Genomic DNA, 22,052 nt, shown 5'->3' with positions numbered 1-22,052 from the left:
AATCCATTTGCCTAACCTCTACCTGTTGTCTCTGATTAACATAATACATACACATTCTGTGAACTGCTAACCAGTTGTTTGTCACATTATACAAAAGGGAAAATTATTTCCCACATGGTGTACAGTCATTTAGGATGATCCAAAGACACAAAATAAATATTTTAAGTAATTCAAGTTAGAAAAAAAGGGAAGGAAGACAGGCATTAAATGAGGAGGTCAATCAGATTTATACTGGAAAGGTTATTCAATAAAGAGGAAAGAACATAATTTGGAGAAACAATGAATGACTCATGATGCCCATGATCTAGAAGGGAAATTGACCAGGAAATAAATCACATTTTGGAAATGTGAATCCTTCAGTTTTTAAAAAAGTTTTCTAAAATACTTCTATTAATAAGTTAAAGCTGTCCATATCTCAGGTTAAAACCATTTTTTGAAAATGAAAAATAATTGGTTGTCCAGTATTAAAAGTGAACATAAGTGTGGACTCTAAAACATTCAAGGATAATTTCCACTTCTCTTTCCTATTTTGATTCAACTGTTCTCATTAAGTTTCTGCGGTTCTTGTTATTTTGCTTAACATAATAAGTTCCTTCTTAATTCTATGTCACACGTCGTACATTTTTTCCTTATTAATTTTTGAATCACTTAGTTGGCCAAGTATTAAATCCAACTTCATTTGAATTTAATTAAATATTATCTGGGATATTTTTGATAATTGGTTAGATGCTTAATTTATTATTTAGATAGTTTATGTGAATCAAATACATATTAATTTTATTGTGAAATAAATTGAAATATATTTTAGTGATTCATTAAGGAATTATAACATGGTTAGAATTCCAAGAGAGCAATAATAAATAAAACATGTTTGGGGCATAAAATTGAAAGCATTTTACAAAAATAATGTTTCTACATGTTGCTATTAATATTTTCCTTCATATGAGTTGCAGATTACATTTTCCATAATCAGTAAGTAGTCAAGAAATTTATTATTAGGTAATAATCGAAAAAGTAACTATGGGTTGTTTATGCACACCTTAGTATTAACTCTCGGGACAACAAAGTTCATATGCAATAGAAAAGTTTCAAACTAAGCTTTCACAATATATTTTGATTTTAATATTCCTCCCCTGCTTTCAAACAGGACTATTCTATGATTTTTTGGGGGGGCAGGGGGTAGCTGCTTAGTTTATTACTATTTTTGTATAATATTTTTAATTCTTAACTTTTAAATGCATCAAAGTTCCAATTTTAGTTGATTGCACACTCTTTCTTCTTTTTTGTAAGTCAGAAATTCCTTTTTTCTTGTATATGTGTGTGTGAGTGGGAGCCTGTCCCCTTAATAATCAATGCATACTTGCATATTTTTGTTCTATTTTATCTTAACTCAATGGAAGATTTATTTTATTTTTTATAAAGCCAGAAGTGGTCAGGTAAAAAAATTCATATTCAACTCATTCAGATTACTTTAAATATAATGCAAGGAAATGCTTTTCTCCTTAGAAATCAAAATTTTATTTTATGGATATTAACTCAGTTCACTGTCCATGTCTAAAAATCTTACAAATATCAACTATTGATCCTGATAGTTTGAAAGGTTTTTTTTTTTTTCCTTTTTTTCTAAGTAGGCAAGCAATCAAAAAGGTGGAATGCCTAGTCACAAAAATACTTAAGAAAAATATTTTTAAGAAATAGTTTCCTGATTATGAGTCAACATTAGAGTCTGATAACACTCTGTTTTCCTTGTGAATGCTTACTTGTTTTTTCCCATGGATGCTCTTAAAAGAAACTGCATTATATTGGGTCATATTTATGAAACAAGGATAATGTCGCCAAGTCTTCAAAATACCTTTCCATTGCATATGAGGGCAGGATATGGTTTCTTATTCTCTTGAGGAATGATAAAAAAAAAAAATGTTTGGCTTTCAGTGGGAGGTGAACTATCTCTGGCTCTTATCAGTGACGGAATTAAGTAAGAAGTATAGTCTACCTGTGCCATCCCTAGCAGACATAAAGTTTGTAGAAGAGTGACAACTTGCCCTAGAAAACACTTAGTCATTGTCTCACATTATGTGTTTCCAGGTGCCAAACAACTTTTGGCTTGTTTTATTATTGGTTTACTCCCTGCCAGTTTATTGTGTTTTAAACAATAGGTGATGCAAACCCTGGGAACCTCCGTTAACATGTATTCCCTGACAGCACCCGGATGTCAGACATATATTTCTGGTGGGAAAACAAGGTACATAAAGCAGTGTCATTGACCAGACAAATAATATTTAAAAGCACTGAATTTGTATGAGGAAGCTTATGCTAAGTTGGGAGCTTGTTTGATTAGGGTAGGAAAAATTCTATATGTGAACATGCAAAGAAAAAACAATTTCTTCTGTTGAGAAATTTTATAAACAGAATGCTCAGGTTTGCCAAGTGTCTGTCTGAGTTAATTATTTTCCATTAGATTTCCATCCTTCCATTCCAATGTTGCACATTTATTATGCTTCATCCTCATGGGTGACTATAAGCATTTTTCCAAATGCCCAGGTCCTTTTTGTGTTAAAAGAGATGGTAGCAAACATAATTGTAACACCCTCCCCATCAGGAAATTTTTCTAAGAAACAGCAAAGTAAATTTTATTTCAATCTTACCAAATCATACAAAAAGAATGATTTAGAAAGGGAGAATATCATTTATAATTTACCAAGAATAAATGCATATAATTCTTTGAATGGATGCATATAATTCTTTGATTTCTTATTTATTGTTACAGGAAAAACAATGATCAGGTATATTGGACCAATATAATGTAAGGAATTAAGAGCTCACTTAGATTTGAGAAGAAATAAATGATTTCATATCAAATTAAATTAGGATTTCTGCATAAAAAGTGGTTAAATAATTTTTTTCTGAATTCATTCATTCAAGTAGAACTTTTATAACATTTAGCTTTAAGCACATCTAGTGTCATCTTGCTTTTATTTTTTAGTATACATATAGTAGATTTATTTTTACATATTATTATATGCACACAACAAAATTTGGTCAATTTCATTCACCAGTATTTCCTCTTTTCCTCCTCTCAACCCTCTCCCTGGTCTCCTTACTCTATTCAACTTGTCTCCCTTCTATTTTCATAAGATTCTTTGCTCCCCCCCTCCGCCACCAGCCCCGCTTTCCTTTTTTCTAATTTCCACATGAGAGAAGACATTTGAAACTTGACTTTCTGAGTTTTGTTTACTTCACGTAATATAATATTCTCAAGTTTCATCCATTTTTTCTACAAATGACATAATTTCATTCTTCTTTATGACTGTATATACCACATTTTCTTTATCCATTTGTCCATTGACAGACACCTAGGCTGGTTCCATAATTTGGCTATTGTGAATTGTGCTACTATAAATATGGGCCTGCCTGTATCTCTAGCACTACTTTAATAACCTCTTTTTAGTTTTTATATTGCCTGTTGCCTCAAATTTTTATGTAAAATAAAATCATATCCACTAGACATAAAAAAGTGGGGGGTGGGGAGTAATAAAGGGCATCTCATGAAAATAGAAAGGAGACCAGTAGAAAAGAGGAAGGGACACGTGGGAAGGAACAAGGGAGAGAAAAGAGAGGTACTGTGAACAAAATTCACCAAGTTATGTTGTTCTAGTATGTGCTTGTGCAAATACGTATCAACAAATCCCACTATTATGTATAATTTTAATGCACCAATTAAAAAAAGTTGGAGAAAGAACAAATGAACACATGAAATATAAAAATAAATGCACTTAACAAATCTAAAATTAAATTATGTCTGTGTACTAAAAATAAATGCATGCCAGCTAAACTTATTCACAGTCACTTCACTGAACATCATGAAAACAGCAATCTAATCCAACATGTTTTATTTCATAAAGTGAAAGTGGCCACCTTCCTAGTCTGACTGAATCTGCCATACCATAATCAATTCCATTAGGTATTGTGAAATGAGTCACACTTATCTTGAGCTTGGCATGTGTTAGAGATTGTAGGTTATATTTGAGCAAAATTTTTCATGCAACCCAAGTTTTACTTTCAGGTATATCTAACTAAAGTGACTACATTTAGTTGTGTATCAAATTAAAGAAATAGTCCTACATTTAAAAATCACTGTGTCTTACCTGAAACAAAGCTTTAAAATTCCAAAATCTATATTTTGAATGTTAGAATGTTAGGATATATGCATCTGTGTAAATGTATATGCTTTTCACTGAATGTTTACAAAAATACAATTTTTATGACGAGTCCCATTATTTCACCAATAGTTTGACCAATTTTCATTTCTTGATTGTATGGGAAAGAAGGATAACAAAAAACTTTAAGTTAAAGATATTGTGGCTTCTTTTTTAAAAAGTAGATTTTTGTTAACTTTTCAGGACTCCAGATTTAAATTTGCCTATGATAAATACAACATGCCCTTTAAGGAGGAAATCCCTGCTTTTTTTTTTTTCTCTTGTAAAAAGGCATCTATTTGGCTTTTAATACAAAATGACTCAGAAACATAGAAAGAAAATATCATACAAGCCAGTTACTGAATTAAAAACAAAACAACCAAGCCCATCCAACAAATTTCAGTTGATATTCCCTGCCTTCTGCCCAGATTAGAAAACAGGTAACTGCAAACCAAATGTCTGTCCCTTTGAAGAAATCTTATTAAAAAAAAAAAAAAAAAAAAAAAAGGCAGGGAAGGAGAAACCAGTCCCTGAAATCTGGCAGGTGGTGTTAGAGGCTACTTGGAGCTTGCCTCAATCATCCTGGCACATGGAGTACAAGTGGTGGTTGGAATATGGATACCACCTCCTCTCTGTCTTGCTAGTAATGGTCATCTGAAGGGAGGAGGTCAGCCTGGGCACCATTTGACGCCAATTATGCAGTCTGAGGTCTCAAGGTCAAGCAGTCCTGGAGTCATCCATTCCATAGCTTCACTGAATCTCTCCCATGTACAGTCTCTTGTCACTGGATGCTGAAAGAATGATGGGCTCATCAGGATGGAAAGCCACTTCATTGATGGAGCCAGCATGGCCAGGCAGCTTATACAGAATTCTTCTGCTTGTGGTATCCCACACATACACAAACCTGTTGGCTGAGCCAGCTGCTATTTTGCTTCCATCAGGTGACCAAGAACATCTCAGGAGATTCTTTTCAAAGTTATGTACATTTCCTTGAAATATCTTCACACACCTCTCTTTGGGGGCAAATGGTCGGACATCTCAGACCCTCACTGTATTGTCCATTGCATTGGACAAGAGGTAAGAGCCTTCAGAACTTAAACTCAGTCCAGTCACGGAATCTGCATGGCCTCTCATGGTGTAGGTTAGCTTGTTTTGGCGTAGGTCCCAGACCTTGATATCGATGTCTATTCCACTAGAGATAATCTGATCACTTGTGTCATTGAAGGTTACAGCTAACACCTGGTAAGTGTTCTGAAATGTCTGGATGGCTGCTTTCTTCTGGATGTCCCAGAGCTTTACAGTACCATCATCACTGCCAGTGCAGACAAGCTGGGGTCCCCTCCTGGCTGGATAACAGGAATTCACAAAGGAAGTATGTCCCTTCAGCCTTTTAACCCTCTCTCCTGTTTCACTGTCCCACACCGCCACAGTTTTATCTGTGGATGCTGAGAAGAGCATACTGCCATCTGTATTATAATGCAGTTCCATCACTGCTCCACTGTGTCCTTTCAATGTAGCATAGTTATCACAGTCACATTCCACAACAATATCAGTCGGTCAAATCCTGCAGATGCTAAGGTGGATCCATTTGGGTGAAACTTGCAGCAGTACATTACTCCTTCATGTCCTGAGAGTAGCATGATTGGGGCTTGAAGGAAGGAACATCTTGGAGGTCCCGCTTTCTTGCAGTAAAGCTCCCGGAGTCCCCTGTTGCTGCCCGGCTCCGGGGCCCCACCCCGCTGCTCCCGACAGTAACTCTTGCCACTGCCGCTTGACGGGAACCAGAGGCAACTCCGGCCCTTACACTTCTGCTGTTCTATCATGGCGGTACCCGCTGAAATCCCTGCTTTTATCTAATACTCAACTTTAATTTGTAAGATGAACAAGGGAGAGGTAAGGTGAAATATTGGAAAGTCCCTAGTATGTACCAGAGAATATATGAATTCAATTTTACTGGATCTGCTAAACAAACCTATGAGATGGGTTATCATCTCTATTTTATGGTTTTGGAAATCACAAGTCATGCAAAAGCTGGGTTGTTCTTCAAGTTTTGGTTGGGCTCAATCATGTTTCTCTGGTCAGCTAGGATCAATTATTGGTTAGCTTTGCTGATCTTAGACACCCTATATGATGTGTTTCTGTCTGATGTGCTAATAGCATTGCCTGTGACAACTGAGATGACTAGGCTCTGTTCTCTCATTCTTCATTAGATTAGTTTGTGTTTGTTTGTATGGTGGCAGTAAAGATCCAAAGTCAAGATGAAAATCTGTAAGGCACTTTTGCTGCATTCTATTTAATTCAAAGTAAGTCACACCATCTGAGGAAGATCTAAAAAGGAGGAAATTCCTGTTTTTATCTAATACCCAACTTTAATTTGTAAGATGACCAAGGGAGAGGTAAGGTGAAATATTGGAAAGTCCCTAGTATGTACCAGAGAATATATGAATTCAATTTTATTGGATCTGCACATTTCAAAGTGCATGGACTTCTATTTTTTTCCTTCCTACCCTCCCTTGTTGAGAGAACATTCAGCCTTTGGTTGGGGGACTGGTTTATTTTACTTGGCAAGATATTCTCCTGTTCCATCCATTTACTGGCAAAAGCTACAACTTCTTTCTTCAATTTTGCATTTGTGTGTGTGTGTGTGTGTGTGTGTGTGTGTGTGTATTTTCTTTATCCATTCATCTGTTGAAGGACATAGAGAGGAGTAGGAAATCTGGAGCATTTTTGACGTTAGTTATACTGTGTGTGTGATATTTGAGACAATACATGATACTTGTTACACCAAAAATATCAATGAGAATGTATGTTAAAAGTTTGAATAATCTTGCCATGAGCAGGAGGCTGGAGGGAGGAAGCTGTCAAGTTCCAGTCAGCCTTAGTAAGTTAGAAGACCCTCAGCAACTTAGCAAGACCCTGTCTTAAAACATAAAGGGGACTAAGGCTGTAGCTCAGTGGTAATGTACTCCTGAATTCAATCCTCAGTACCAGTTAAGAAAAAAAAAAAGAAAGAAAGAAAAAAGAAATGAATAATTCTGAGTTACTCTGAGCCCCACAAATCAATGGTTAGAAAAAACAGATATGCTTCTAAGGCTAATTCTAATACCTAAAAGAGAAATGCTGCCATCTGTTTCTGTCAATCAAATAACTGTGTACATTTAATTAAATTAGTAAAACATTAAGCAGTGATAATCATACCCATTTACATAATGGTAGTAAATGCCTCTCAATATACTTACTACATTCCTTATATTTTACCAGAACTTTTTGAGTGAAGATGAAAAATGGTTTTTGTGAGAAGTGCATACAAATGAAATATGTCTATAAAAAGTTTTCCTACATTGATTGGTTCACTTAGCTATAGACAGTTCCTATGCCAAAAGAATGAGAGAATGAAGGAGAAGACAAAGTTGCTGAAACCTGGGTGGGTATACCTAGTTAAGAAGCTGTAAACTCATGATCAACCATAAAATATAAGCAATAGTATGAAAAGAATTTATCACTGTGATTTAGCAAGACACAAGATTCTTTATATTTTAGAATACCTAGTTTTGCCTTAAATTTCTACTGTTTGGCAAACATAATTAATTTTATCCTAGGGCTCAGGGATACCAAGAGTTATGGAAAGTGATTGAAATATCTTTAATTAGAAGACAGGAGACTGTTCTGAACCTACTCTTCATTATTAGTCATATGACTATGTAAATTTATTTATTTTTAGCAATCTCAGTTCCCTCCTTTATAATATTAAAATAATGCTGCCTGCATTGACTTCCTAACTGGGTTTTTGCAAAATTGTAATTTGAAACTGTGGTGATAATATTTTGCATACTGAAAAGGATTTATACAGATATAAACTCTGGCTAATGTGACAATGTGCTATACATGAAGTTAGTTACCTCTGCAGCACTGACCACCCATTATAAAATTTTATGAAGATTGCTTCTTCAAGTGCATATTTGACCTCATTATTAATTTAGACAACATTCTTTACTGTATATGTAATAAGATGGAGGAATAAATCAAAATATCTATATTCTTAGAAGTTAATAAAATATAGAGCCTCCCTCTGTGTAGGACTATGCTGTGTAAATGAAACTGTTTTGTATTATAAGAAGGAAAAATTAATAAGAAGGGAAATGAACTGCCAACTTTCTATTTTTTTAACATCAAATTAATGAAAAGGCATCATGACAGAATTTATGACCTTCTGAGCAAGGTAGACTATCAATAATTTGATAAAAATCAGGGAATGCAATGTGTGATAAATCTGAGATGGGCAATCATGTGGAGCCATGTAAAGTTGCAAGGATCTCACTTGGTAGAAGTGATTTTAATTTTTAACAAAGAAAAATGGTCCATCAGAGATAATATTATCAATAGCAGCTATTGTGTACAGAGCATTTAATCAATATTACTTCTTGACATGTACTGTTCTGTTTATACTTAACATTAGTATAAATTATTCTTCTTTTACAAACAGGAAAATAGACTCATAGAGGTTATATATTCTGACCAATGCCACACAACTTTTTAATGGTCAATGTTATCCTCAAAATTATCTCTATCTATACAAAGAGGCAAGGGGAAAATATCCATTTTGTATTTTCGTTGTGGATTTAGTTTGGTGTTACATAGCATTATATTACACATAGTTCAATGAGAAGAAAATTCTTACATTTGGATAAGTTTAATTACAAAGAAAAGTAGAAGTTTTAAAGTGATAAAAGCTACTTCATACCCTCGTTGAATTAACACAGGATTATCCATCAATTCAAAGTTTTATTTAACGCACCTACTCAGTGTCTTAAAGGGACATTAGAGAGAACAGAAAAATAAACATAAATTACCAGTTCTTTAGGAATGTATGGCTTTCTTGGAAAGAAAGCATCAACACAAATATTAACATATGTAACTCAATGTTAGTAAAAGTCAAAAACAGCAAAGACACTTCTGGTGAGAGGCAAATGGGGAGAGAAGGGAGAAGGCCCAGCAGCTGCACAACTTTAAGGCTGACCTCTCAGTCATAGAGAAGGAGGAAGATCTTTCCAAGTACTGAAGAATTCACATATTTTGAGGAGGTAATGAATGATAAACATTCTTATCAGGAAGAGGAGTAGCAAGCAATACAACTGAAGTAGAACAGATTCTTAAAGGCTATTGTGGGCAGTTTTCATTGAATTAATGTAAGATGATAGAGTTTGAAGGAGAATCTCAAAAGAAAGAAGCCAAGCTTTTAAGGAGTTCATGAAAAGGAAAGACAGTTACAGGATTGCAGAAGAAATTCTTGCAAGGGATTAAGCAAGTGTTGAATGTTTGGGATTTAACTCTCAGCATAATAATTGGAGCTGGTAGGCATAGACTTAGAAGTTATACACAGACTTTTGGGGGGTCTTGAAAGAGGACTGTGAGTACAATAAAATGAAATGGAGTAAAGAAGGAACCCAGAACTATTTGAAATGCTTGAATTTGAATTGTGAGAAGAAAAGCAGAACAGTTTTGAAAATATTTTTTATAAAAAGGCTAGGATTTTGAATTCTAATGGTCAATACAAAGGATTGAATTGAGAAATAAAGACAAATATTTTTAGTGTTAAGTATAATAGACATGCCATAATAAATAAGATTAGTGACTGGATTTCATGTTCACGAATTATAACCTTTGAGGGAATATTTCTAGTGGAGCATCAGAATCATCTTTATACTTTCAGATATTAAAGAGTAAGAAGAGAGAAGTATTTTATAAAGGGAAACCAACTCAGGTAATTTAATCTACTAATTGGAAATACTTGCCACTCCTGAAACTTTGGGCCAGAGTTCAACTTTGATAATATCAAATGAATGATTTCCAATATTATTTTTCCTTTTAACCACATATATGCAGAAAACACAAAGCAAAAATTTCCTAAAACTGACCATTCCAATGGTTCATTATAGGGAAGAAACAAAACAAAATGAGAGCCCATCTTCCAAACTAGAAATAAGGGTGAAAAAGAACTTGATGGCAGGGGTGGGTTGTTGAAGGAAAATCAATGTAAGTATGATAGGAGTTATGGGGAAAAAGATAAAGATTATAACAGTGTTTATTATAGAAACTAAGTGTAACTTTTTTTTTTTGTCAAGCATTTTTAAGGAATTGATCTTTGTTCATTTGCAGTGCAAAGACCAGAGAAATTATAGCAAATTGCGGAAATTGCAGGCAATTGCCATCTGTGGTCTTTAGCAGACATTGGTGACCCTCTATTAAGGAAGAACCAAAGTGAGCAACAAGAAGCAGCAGGTCAGTGATTCTTGTCCTTTTAAGGATGTGATGTATAATTTCCAATGAGGTTTGATATAGTGGCTCAAATTGTAGGACCAAAGATTCTTTCTTTCCATGTCTCTGCTCTGCCTTCCATAGTAATAACTTTATCCATAATCTTCAAAGCTGCCCCCTCCCAGTTTTGCTTCTGTAATTCTGCCTTCATATCTTCATACCACGCCTCTCGGGAAGAAAACAACATTGATTTTCCACCCACCAGCCTCCCAGAATGTCGTCTCATACACTCTGACTGGATTATGTGTCAATCACTGTGGCCGAAGGTTAGGATATGCCAATGGCTAAACTGACACACTGACACATCTGAATAAAAAGGAAGTAGGTAGTGGCCAATCCTACCACCTGCACTTATTGAGATAACAGGAAAGAATGACTCCCCAAGAAACACTGTGATGCAATTTTATTCTTCTCTCCTCCAAACAGAAAAAATAAATAAGTAAAGGAGGGGCCATAAAGTAATGGTTAGTGACAAAAACACCAGGTGTTCACTTCCCTCTTTCTGGGGTTCATTAGTTCAGGGAAGGTCTAAGTAAGATATTTTAAACCTGACCAGAGACAATTAAGAGCTTGATCCTAAACAAACCAGAGCTCACAGAAAACCTCAGGCTCACTTAATATAACAATCAACTTTAAGTATTGAACCAGAAGGAAAGAAGACAGTGTGGAAAACATAGTTTTGTTTGTTTTTCTGGTACTAGGGATTGAACCCAGAGACATTTCACCACCTCCAGCCTTTTTTAATTTTGTCACAGGTCCTCATTAAATTGCTTTGGGACTTCCTAAATTGCTGAGACTGGCCTTGAAACTGCAACTCTCCTGCCTTAGCCTCCCAAGTCACTGAGATTACAGACAGGAGCCACTGTGCCCAGCTAGAGTACTGTTTTGATAGCATTTGCCCAAGGAGAAAGTTCTAGCCAATTAGGGTTCTAGTGGGTTTCTCTCTTTCCTGATTCTAGATACTATTCAGTACATCCCCATCAGTTTATTTAGTTTACCCATAAACATTGCAGATTCATTTGAAACAGTCAATTCTAAGGTTGATGTTCCTGTGTTAGTCAACTTTTTGTTACTGTAGCCAAACTATATCGACATAAATAATTTGAAGGAAGACAGGATTATTTTGTATCATAATTTCAAAGGTCTCAGTCCATGGTTGGCTGGCTTTATTGTTTTTTGCCTAAGAGGAGGCAGAACATCAGGACATGGGAGAGGAAAGTTGCTCAATTCATGGCAGCCAGGAAGGAGAGAGAGAGAGAGAGAGAGAGAGAGAGAGAGAGAGAGAGAGAGAGAGAGAGAGAGCAGGGAAGGGGCCAGGGACAAGATCTAGTCCCCAAGGGCACAACCCTAATGAAGTGTTTCCTCCACCCATGCCCTACCTGCCTATAGGTTCCACATCTTCCCAGTTGTCCAAATTATTAATCCATCAAGTAGAATATTCCACTGATGAGCTTAGAGCCCTCATGATCCAATCACTTCCCCCAAAGCCCCACTCCTGCACGTCACTGCCTTAAGGATGAAGTCTTCAAAATATGAATTTTAGAGGGGCGTTCTAGATCTAAACCCCAACAGTCCCTAGTAGAGAACATATTTTATTTCAGTGCATGTTATTAAATTTATTAAGTAAGTCATTCTCTAGAAAGCCTACAAGCTTTCACAGTGCCTAATCAACACTTGGTAATCAAAAGTTATTATTATATTTATGATGTGGCTCAAGCGGCCCATCTGATTTTCAGATCTATATTGCTGAGAAGATGGACCATGTAAAACGGAGATATAAGAAAAACATGAGGCCTTTTGAGACCGTTAATCTTTTTTTTTTTTTAAAGAGAGAGTGAGAGAGGAGAGAGAGAGAGAGAGAGAAGAGAAATTTTAATATTTATTTTTTAGTTCTCGGCGGACACAACATCTTTGTTGGTATGTGGTGCTGAGGATCGAACCCGGGCCGCACGCATACCAGGCGAGCGGGCTACCACTTGAGCCACATCCCCAGCCCAAGACCGTTAATCTTTATGCAGAACTACATGAAGAAATTTTCCACCTCTACAACAAGAAATATTCTGGAAATTTCAGTAAACAGAAGGGCTGACATTTCTTACCCAAGTTTTCTCTTTTATTTATGAATTCAGGTAATATTTGTGTGGAGGAAGAAAGGATATATGGCAATTATTTCAAAGTAAAGTAAATTAAGTATTAATCTCAATTTTAAATATTTCTATTATATTAATTTTAATTTTAAATATTTCTATGAAGGAATTAGAGAGGGCAACAAATAATTCTACCATTATGATAACTGGAGCAGAATACTCATTTTGAGAATTGGTCACCAAAAAATCGTCTTAAAACAAAACATGCATTCTAGATTCCTGGAGGATTATGGAGGTATTTTACATCTTCATTGGTTGAAAAAAATTGGGGGGTGTGAGGTGGAATAGCAGGGATTGAACCCAGGGGTGCTTAACCACTAAGCAACATCCCCAGCCCTTTTTATTTCTTATTAATTTTATTTTTTTAGCTTTAATTTATACATGGCAGAATCTATTTTGATATATTTAAACTCACATGGAATAGGTCTTATCCTAATTAGAATCCCAGTCTTGTGGATGTCCATGATGTTGAGATTTACAGTGGTGCATTCATACACACAGACACACACACACACACAGACACACACACACACATATACACACACATAGGAAAATTATAGCATATTCACTTCTTGTTTTGAGAGAGAGTCTTGCTAAGTTGCTCAAGGCCTTTCTAAGTTGCTGAGGCTGGCTTTGAACTTATGATCCTCCTGCCTCAGCCTCCTGAGCCACACTACCATGCCTGGTTGAAAAAAAATTACGTCTGATTCTAATATCTATTACTTTCTTTTGATAATGATACAGTAATAGAAATGACTTTCTGATAGATAAAATTTAGCTATTTTTATATGTTTATATATTTCTTAAATGAGTAATATTTAATGGTAAAAATAGAGCGACAGTGACATTTCAAGTTCATTATTTTAAGACTTAAAAAGTTTTTGTAATTTTAGCACTTTTTTTCACTTAGACGATTTTTAGTTTGATACTGAAGAAAGGTGAGAGAGGCTTGGATATAATTTAGGCTTTCGCAGAAATCACCTTGAAAAAACACTTTTTTCATTATGACAAACAAGAAATATCTTCATATAAGTGTCAAAATCTCTATGTTTTAATAATTGTAAATTTATTTTTCATTTTCTTGATGACAGTTTTTAGCTATAATGGCCTTTGTTTATAACTGTTTGTACCATTTGATATGTTCCACTGTAAATTCAATTTTGCATCTATTTAAGTTACGTGTTTTTTTATGGTACAAATAATATCATATAGAATCACATCCACACTCCATTTTTCTTTGGTCTAAGAAACAAATGACAATCAACATTATTTAAATTTTAAAAATTTATTAAAGGTAAATGTTTTCATCACCACATTATTTTTTGTTTCTTCTACAATAAAAATTTCATTCCAGTTAAATATGGTGAGTTCTTTTTAATGAAACTTAGAGAATTAAATTTGTATTATAATAGAATTTACATATTTATATCTATTTCCATACATGTATGTATGTACATGAGTATACATGTATGTATGAATATATGTGTAAGTATATACAGTGAGTGAGGTTTTACATTCATAATTACAAGGCTCATTGGGTGTTTACAGTATAGATGAATGCAGATACAAAAAATAACCATTCCTGTTAGGTTCTGAAAGGCTGAATGTTCTGTCACCAGATCTTTCCAGATTTCTCCAAGTTGAAAAAGATTTGTATTTTCTTAATGAGTAATGACGTTGAATATCCTTTCATCTGCCTATCTTTTGGGGGAGAAATATCAATTAAAATTCTTTGCCAGCCAGGCATGTTGGCCCACACCTGTAATCCCAGTGCTCAGGAGGGTGAGGCAGGAGGATCGGATCGAGAGTTGAAAGCCAACCTCAGCAACAGTGAAGCCAAGCAACTCAGTGAAAACCTGTCTCTAAATAAAAGACAAAATAGAGCTGGGGATGTGGCTCAGTAATTGAGTGGCCCTAGGTTCAATCTCCAGTAGCCCCTCCAAAAAAATCTTTTGCAAACTGTTAATTAGATCATCTTTTAATTATTGCATGAGTTCCTTATATATTTGAGATACCTATCTTTTTTCAGCTATATAATTCACAAATATTCTCCTGTGTATGGTCTTTTCATTATATGAATGGTATCATTTGCAGCAAAAAATGTCTTCGTTTTAATGTGATCCAATTTATCTATTATTTCTTTTCAATTGTGCTTTTGTCATTTTATATATAAGAAACTATTGCCTAATATAAGTGACAATACACTCCTGTTTTCTTCTAAATGTTTTAGTCGTACCTCTTATATTTTGCTCCATGATTGGTTACAGTTAATTTTTGTATATTACATAAGGAAAGGATTCAGTTGTCTCAGCATCATTTTTTGTAAAAAACTGTTCTTCCCCCAGTCAAAAATTAATTGGTAAAAATGTAAGGGATTATTTTTGGACTCTTGTTTTTCATTGACCTTATAGGTCTATTTTGATGCTAATATAACACTGCCTTGATTACCACAGCTGTCTAGTAAGTTTTGAAGTAAGAAATGTGAGTTTTCCGACTTTGTTCTTATTTTCAAGGTTGTTATGACTATTCTAGATCCATATGAATTTTAGAGTCATCTTGTCAATTTCTATAACAGCATTTGTCTGGGGTTTTGGTACAGATGTGTTATGTCTGTAGATCAATCTGAGCAAATTCCCATCATAATAATATTATGTCTTCCAATCCATAAACATGGGATATCAGGATGTCTTTCCCTTTATTGAGATTTTCTCTAATTTCTTTCAACTATATTGTAGTTTTCAGTGTGCAAGTTTTGTACTTCATATGTTATTAAAAATTTTATGGTTTTGATACTAGTGAGTCAAATCATATTCTTAATTTCATTTGCAGATTATCACTCATATAAAAATATGATTGATTTTTAAATATATCCTATAACCTTGATTAATGCATTAATTAATTCTAACAGGTTTTTATAGAATTTCTTAAGATTCTATGAATATAGATAGTTTGATATTTTCCCCTTTCCTTTCCAGTCTGGATTCTTTTTGTTTCTTTTGCTAGCCTGATTGTCCTGAATGGTCCAAAGCTGAATAACAGAAGACATTTTTACCTTGTTCTGTCTTAAGGGGAAAGTTTTCAATCTTTCACTCTCCTCTAATGTTGGCCATGGTTTCTTTGTGGATGTACTTTATTATATTGAGGAAGTTTGCTTCTATTTCTATTTTGTTAAGCACTTTTTATTATGAAAAGATGTCAGGTTCATCAAATGTCTTTTCTGCATCTATTAAGGTAACTGTTCTAAAAATCTAAGTTGTTACAGCACTTAATATTGCCTTTAACCTTTGTTATTTCTGTAAAGCCCTTGATATTCTCTCCTTTGTTCCTTATTTTGTTAATTTGTGGTTTCATATATTTTTCTTAGAGTATTGTCAATTTTGTTGATCTCTTCAAAGAATCTACTTTTGGCTTCATTACTTTTTAAAAAATTTTTGGTAATGGAGTATGTTCCCAGCCCATTTCATTTTTTAAGACAGGGTCTTACTAAATTACAGAAAGCCTCACTAAATTGCTGAGACTAGTCACAAATTTGTAATCCTGCCTCAGCCTCCCAAATTGCTGGGATTCTAGGCCCGCCCCTCTGCTCCAAGCTTGGCTTCATTGATTGTATTCCATAGTTACTCCATTTGCTTTTCACTTATTTCTACTCTATTATTTGCTTTGTGTTTGACTCAGGTTAATTTTAGTGTTCTTTTGAAGTAGAAATATAAGTTACTGATGTGTGATCTTTTTAAATATTTTGTCATTAATTGCTATAAATTTCCCTCTGGTTACTGGCTTTAGGTGTAAAGAAAATACACCTAAAGTTTTGGTTTAGTTGGTTTGACTTTTTGCTTTCATTCATCTCAAGGAATTTATAAATTTCTCTTAAATTTATTCATTGATTTATTTTTCATTTAGTAACATGTTGTTCAATTTCCATGTATTTGTGATTTTTCTAAATTCAATTTTGTTGATTTCTAATTTGATCCACTGGGTTTATGTAAGTTATTTTGTATGGTTTTATTCTCTTTAAATTATTAAGGCTTGCTTTGTAGCATAGTACATGGTCATTCTTAGAGAATATTCCATATGCACTTGAAAACATTCTCCTACAGTTGGGTATTATGTCCTAAGTTTGTTAGATCTAGGTGGCTTACAGGATTATTCAAATCCTTTATGCCCTTGTGATCTTCTATTTACTCTAGTATTGTAAATGAACTATTGAAGTCCCCCAATGATTATTTTAAAAATATTTATTACTTTCTTTAATATTATCAGTTTGCCTTTATGTACTTTGAGGTGCTATTATTAGGTACATGTATATTTACAACATTATTTCTTCCTAATGAATCTGACTTTTTAAAATTATGAACTAACTTTTGTTGTAGTCTTGTATTAGTATAGCCACTCCAGTATCTATGGCTGTTGCTTCTATGGTATAACCTTTTCCACTGTTGTACTTTCAACTTATTTGTGTCTATGAATCTAAAGTATGTTTCCTGTAGATAGCACACATTTGGATCTCGTTTTTTTCATCCAGTATCTCATCCCTTCCTTTGGATTAGGTATTTAATCCTCTCACCTTTAGTATTCTTATTGCTATGTTTCAATTTACATCTACCATTTTGCATTTTGCTTTCTGTGTGTCTCATATCTTTCTTTCCCTGTTCCTCTTTACTGCCTTCTTTTGGAAGTGGATATTTTCTAGTGTAACATATGTGTTCCCTTAAGATATTTTACTTATATATTAGTAAATTGTTTTCTTTGTATTTGATCTAGGGCTTTCAACATGTGTTAACGTGTAAAACCCACTTCAGATTTATATTAAATCTAGTGATATAAAAAAGTTTCTCTTATATTGCTTCAATCTCTATCCCTTTTATTGGGCTTTTATTATTATACATTTGAGGTCTATATATGTTACAAACTCAAGAATGCATTGTTATGCAATAATTATTACTTAAGAAACTGTGAGAAGAAAGGAGAACAAGTATGTATTTATAGAGTTTCCAGAACTAATATTTTTATTTCTTCTGGCTCCCTTTATTTTTTCCTGAGGATTTGAATTTCCATTTGATGCTATTTTCATACTATACCACTTACACTTGCCTCTTTTGTGCTGTTATTGACAAATATGTTTCATTTATATAATTCTAAAAGATTATATTTTTAATGAAATTTCTGTTTAAAAAAGCAAAAAGAAAAATATGGAATTGTATGTTTGTTTGCAATTTACTACCTAACTAACCTTCCCGGCATTCTTTCTTAGGTATGTGGATTAGAATTAATGGTTGCCATTACTTGCTTTCAGGCTGAAAACCCTCCTTGATATCTCTTGTAAGGCAGATCTGCTAGCAATGAATTTTCTCAATCTTTGTTATCTGGGAACATCTTTATTTAACCTTTACTTTTGAAAAATAGTTTTGCTGTATATATAAATTTTTTAATTGCAGTTATTTATCATATCATTTCCAAAGGTCATTCCACTGTCTTCTCTTGTATATTGTTCTGATGAGAATCAATTATTATTCTTATTGGGGTTTTACCCTACTTAATGAGCTTTTTATTTTCCTTTGTGCTGCTTTCAAGATTTCTTTGTCTTGTATTTTCAACATTGTGTATATGATATTTATGGGTATGCATATATTTACATTTATTTTAAGTTCTTGAATGTATAGGTTAATATTTTTCATCAAATTTGAATTCTAGCCATTTTTCTTTGAAATTTTTCTGCCCCTTTTTCTCTTCCTCCATTTTTTTAACTCCTATTATGCCAATATTGATATGCTTGAGGGTATCCAATGTTTCTCTGGTGGTCTATTCAATTTTCTTTGTTTTTTTCTCTCCTTTCTTCAAGTTTAATATCTCTAATTTTAGACATAAGAAATTAACTCCCTGAATCATAGAGTAATGCTTTCCTGTACTTCCTTCTTTTGCCAGACAAAAATGTATGGTTGAGACCCTCTTGTGAATTTTTATTAGGTCATTTTGCTTTTCAATTTCAGAATTTCCACATGAATTTTAAAAAATATAATTTCTATCACTTTATTGATAGTCACTATATGAGGAAACATTGTCATCATGCCTTCCTTGATTATGTATGCAGAGTTTCATTTTGTTCTTTGCATTTATTTCTAATGGCCACTTTGAGGTCTTTGTCAACTTAGTGGCACATCTGACTCCTCAGCAACAGTTTCAATTACCTGCCTTTTTCTTTTCTTTTCTTTTCTTTTCTTTTCTTTTCTTTTTTTTTCTTTTCTTTTCTTTTCTTAAGCCCCTTGCCCCTGAGGCTTCTGCCCTAAGTTGATGAAAAGAATTTCTCTTCTTGTGTATGGGTGACCCTTACCTATTGGTTTGTATGTCTCATAATTTTTAGCTGAAAGTATAAAGGGTACATTTCAGAAACTTATAGGTAATAATAATCTCTCCCTCCCATGATTTGATATTGCTGCTCTTTTATTAGTGTTTTATTCATTTGTTTAGTGAGTGGGCTGAACTGACTCTATTTTCCCTCATTGTTCAGTCTCTGGTATTTCTGTAAAATATTCTTTCTTATTCTTAACTTTTAACCTGGTTATCTAGGGACTGCCTTTGGAATAGCCTAAGCCACTTATTGTTAAAGGTGGTGTTTCAATACTTTTAGCCAGTGAGATTTTAGTACTTTACCATTGCGTGCATGTGTGGCTTGGGGACAGTTATCACACTTGACGAAGTGGATGTTTTTGCCCAATGTTCAGCTAGGGATTAGAAGCTTTGATTATATCCCTTTGATAATTCCCAAAGGCAGAGCTTGGAGCATACACACAGAGAGATCCACATTGCAGAGAATACATGTGATTTTATTTTTAAGCCTGGCTTCCTAGATTGTGCTTAAGTCCTTTGCCCATGAGGCTTCTGCCCTAAGTTGATGGACTGTATGATGTTTGGGGCACATTTTCAGGCCTGCCCCTCCTCCCTGCTCTGATTGATCATGACTGAGTGATGTCAGAGCTTGCACACAGCACTCCCTCCCAGCAGGCTTGATTCTGATCCTAGGAGAGCTTTGTGGGTGTCTCATTTCCTGGTTTTTTGTATTAAACTAATGAGTGCCCAGTCATTTGCTTGTCTCTACTTGTATCGTGGATCTATGAGAACCCTTTTAATTATACCAAAATCACCATTCTGTTTTACAACACCTTTTGGCATGCAATTCTGGACGCTCTGCTCCTCATGAAGTCATTTTTCTTATGCAGAGGAATGAAACTTTTTGTCCTTAAAGGTTACCTCCCTGGGTATAATCTCTGTGTCAGTACACAAGAGCTGGAGGCAGAGACAGTGGCCTGTTCCTACAGAATGACTCTCCTGCTGCAAAAATGAGCATGGGGACAGGGGCACTTGATGGGACATGACATGATTGTCCCTAGTCTTTTTGGTTTGGTCCCCCATAAGTGAGTTGGGACAGGAGCTATTGAGGACTTGGGTTGTGATGGGCATGTGAAGCCTGAGCAGGGCTTCTACCCTATGCATGGAGCTTGATTGTGGTAAAGACACCTGGTCCTCTCAGTTATGCTAGGCTAGAGTAAAGCTTCTGCATGGTGGTACTAAGGAAGGGAATGAGAAAAGTCAGCAGTATACTCCTCACAAAGTCAAAAGAAAATGAGGGCTCCCTCTTTTACCAGAATTAGATCTGGGGTAAATCTTATAAGAGGGAGCTCAGGAATGGGGGAAAATCAAGGGGTGGGTTGTGGCTCAAATGCTACAGACTCTACTGTTGGTACTAAGATTTAGTAGATTTTGTTGAATGTTTCTGAATGTTCTGTATGTCCTTAGAACAATATTCAAATTCTTCAAATGATCATTTTTTTAATATTTCCACCAATTAAATTGTTGTTTGTTGGGGAAAGAGTATGCCTTGCTATTCATCCTTCCAGTTCACACTGGCTCACAAAATACTTCCAACATTAAAAGGCAAGAACATAAATAATCTATTAAAAATGTTTAAGAAGAAAATTGGTGAGCTGCTTTGAAATAATGATTTATCACAGGTTATAAACTACAGTTTTCTCTAGATCTTTGGGGAGAACAATGACCTGTTTTAGAGGAGTGTGTAAAATCCCTCTAAAGTATGCTGTTAGTCACTCTAAGTCAGAGGAAAGGAGAAATGGGTAGAATTCATTCTTTCTAATATGACTGCTGTGTTCAGCACATGAACGAAAGAAAGGGAGCAATCTTACACTCCATTTCATCCTTAATAAAACTTGATAAAACCAAGCACAGACTGCACGTAGAAGGAACTCCTGCATGAGAAATCGCTCAGGCATCCTGAAAGAACTCGGTCCATGCTCAGCACATCCATTCCAATAACTGGTGACCAGATGGCATCCAATCATCTGAAAAATTGGCTTCAATTTCAGATACCAGGAATCAAACTATTGAGATGATGATCTTGAGCTAAGGACTGATTAGAAAGAACAGTGTCACATACATTCAGTGATTCAAGGGTAGATAGGATTTCTGTGAAACAAGAATAGTATGCCGTGAGTTCTGACTAACTTGAGGCCCCCTTGATTCTTAGGACCCATCTTATTCCTTTGTAACAAGTCGGGCTTGAGATGACATCTCACAGACTCATAAGATTTAACAGAAAACTTCTTTAAATGATGTGGTACACAGAATTTTAGCCCCTAAAAGATGTCCACACCTTAATTCCCAGGACCTAGGAATTGCTTTGTTACATGGCAAAGTGGAATTAAGGTTGCAGATGAAATTAATGTGCTGATCATGTGACCTTAAAATAAATGATATTATCTGGATTGCCCAGGTGCCCAATCAAAACAGCCTTTAAATGGCTAAAAAGGAGTAAAAAAAGGGAACAAATGTTAAATGAGGAGAGATGAAAAATATTTGAGCAAGAACAGAAATTTCCAATTAGACAAAGGGAATAAGTTCAAGACATCTATTGTACACCATGGTGACTATTGTTAATAATAATACATTCTACACTTGGAAAATGTTTAGATTTTAATTTTTCTCACCAGAAGAAAAGTAGATAAGGTAAAACTTATGGTAATTAGCTTGATTTAGCCATTCTAGCATGTATACATATTTCAAAACATGGCATACACCATAAATATATAGAATTTTGTCAATTTAAAAATAAACTACAATTTTTTAAAAAAGAAAAGAAAACAAAGAGATCTGTCTGATCATTACTGGCTTCGAAGATAAGAAGGAAGCCTTGAGCCAAGGAATGTGGATGGCCACTGTAGGCTGAAAAAGGCAAGAAAAGCAATTCACTCCCAAGGCATGCAGCCTGCTGAAACTTATTTTGGACTTGACTTCAGCCCACCAAGACTCATTTTGGACTCCTGACTTTGAGAACTATGAGATAATGATTTTTTTTTTGTTTTAAGCAACTAAATTTTTGGTAATT

General features: G+C 34.5%; 1 pseudogene across 1 annotated transcript; it reads right to left on the bottom strand.

Moving 5' to 3' along the window:
• Positions 1-692: 692 nt before the first annotated feature.
• On the bottom strand, positions 693-6,019 carry LOC308650003 (U5 small nuclear ribonucleoprotein 40 kDa protein-like; annotated as a pseudogene). The gene has a single exon. The product of its transcript is annotated as a U5 small nuclear ribonucleoprotein 40 kDa protein-like (transcript).
• Between the last annotated feature and the right edge of the window lie 16,033 nt (positions 6,020-22,052).

The sequence above is a fragment of the Spermophilus citellus genome (assembly GCF_964194105.1).
Source record: "Spermophilus citellus genome assembly, chromosome: 5".
Classification (NCBI taxonomy): Eukaryota; Metazoa; Chordata; class Mammalia; order Rodentia; family Sciuridae; genus Spermophilus; species Spermophilus citellus.
This window is presented reverse-complemented; position numbering and strand designations above follow the sequence as displayed.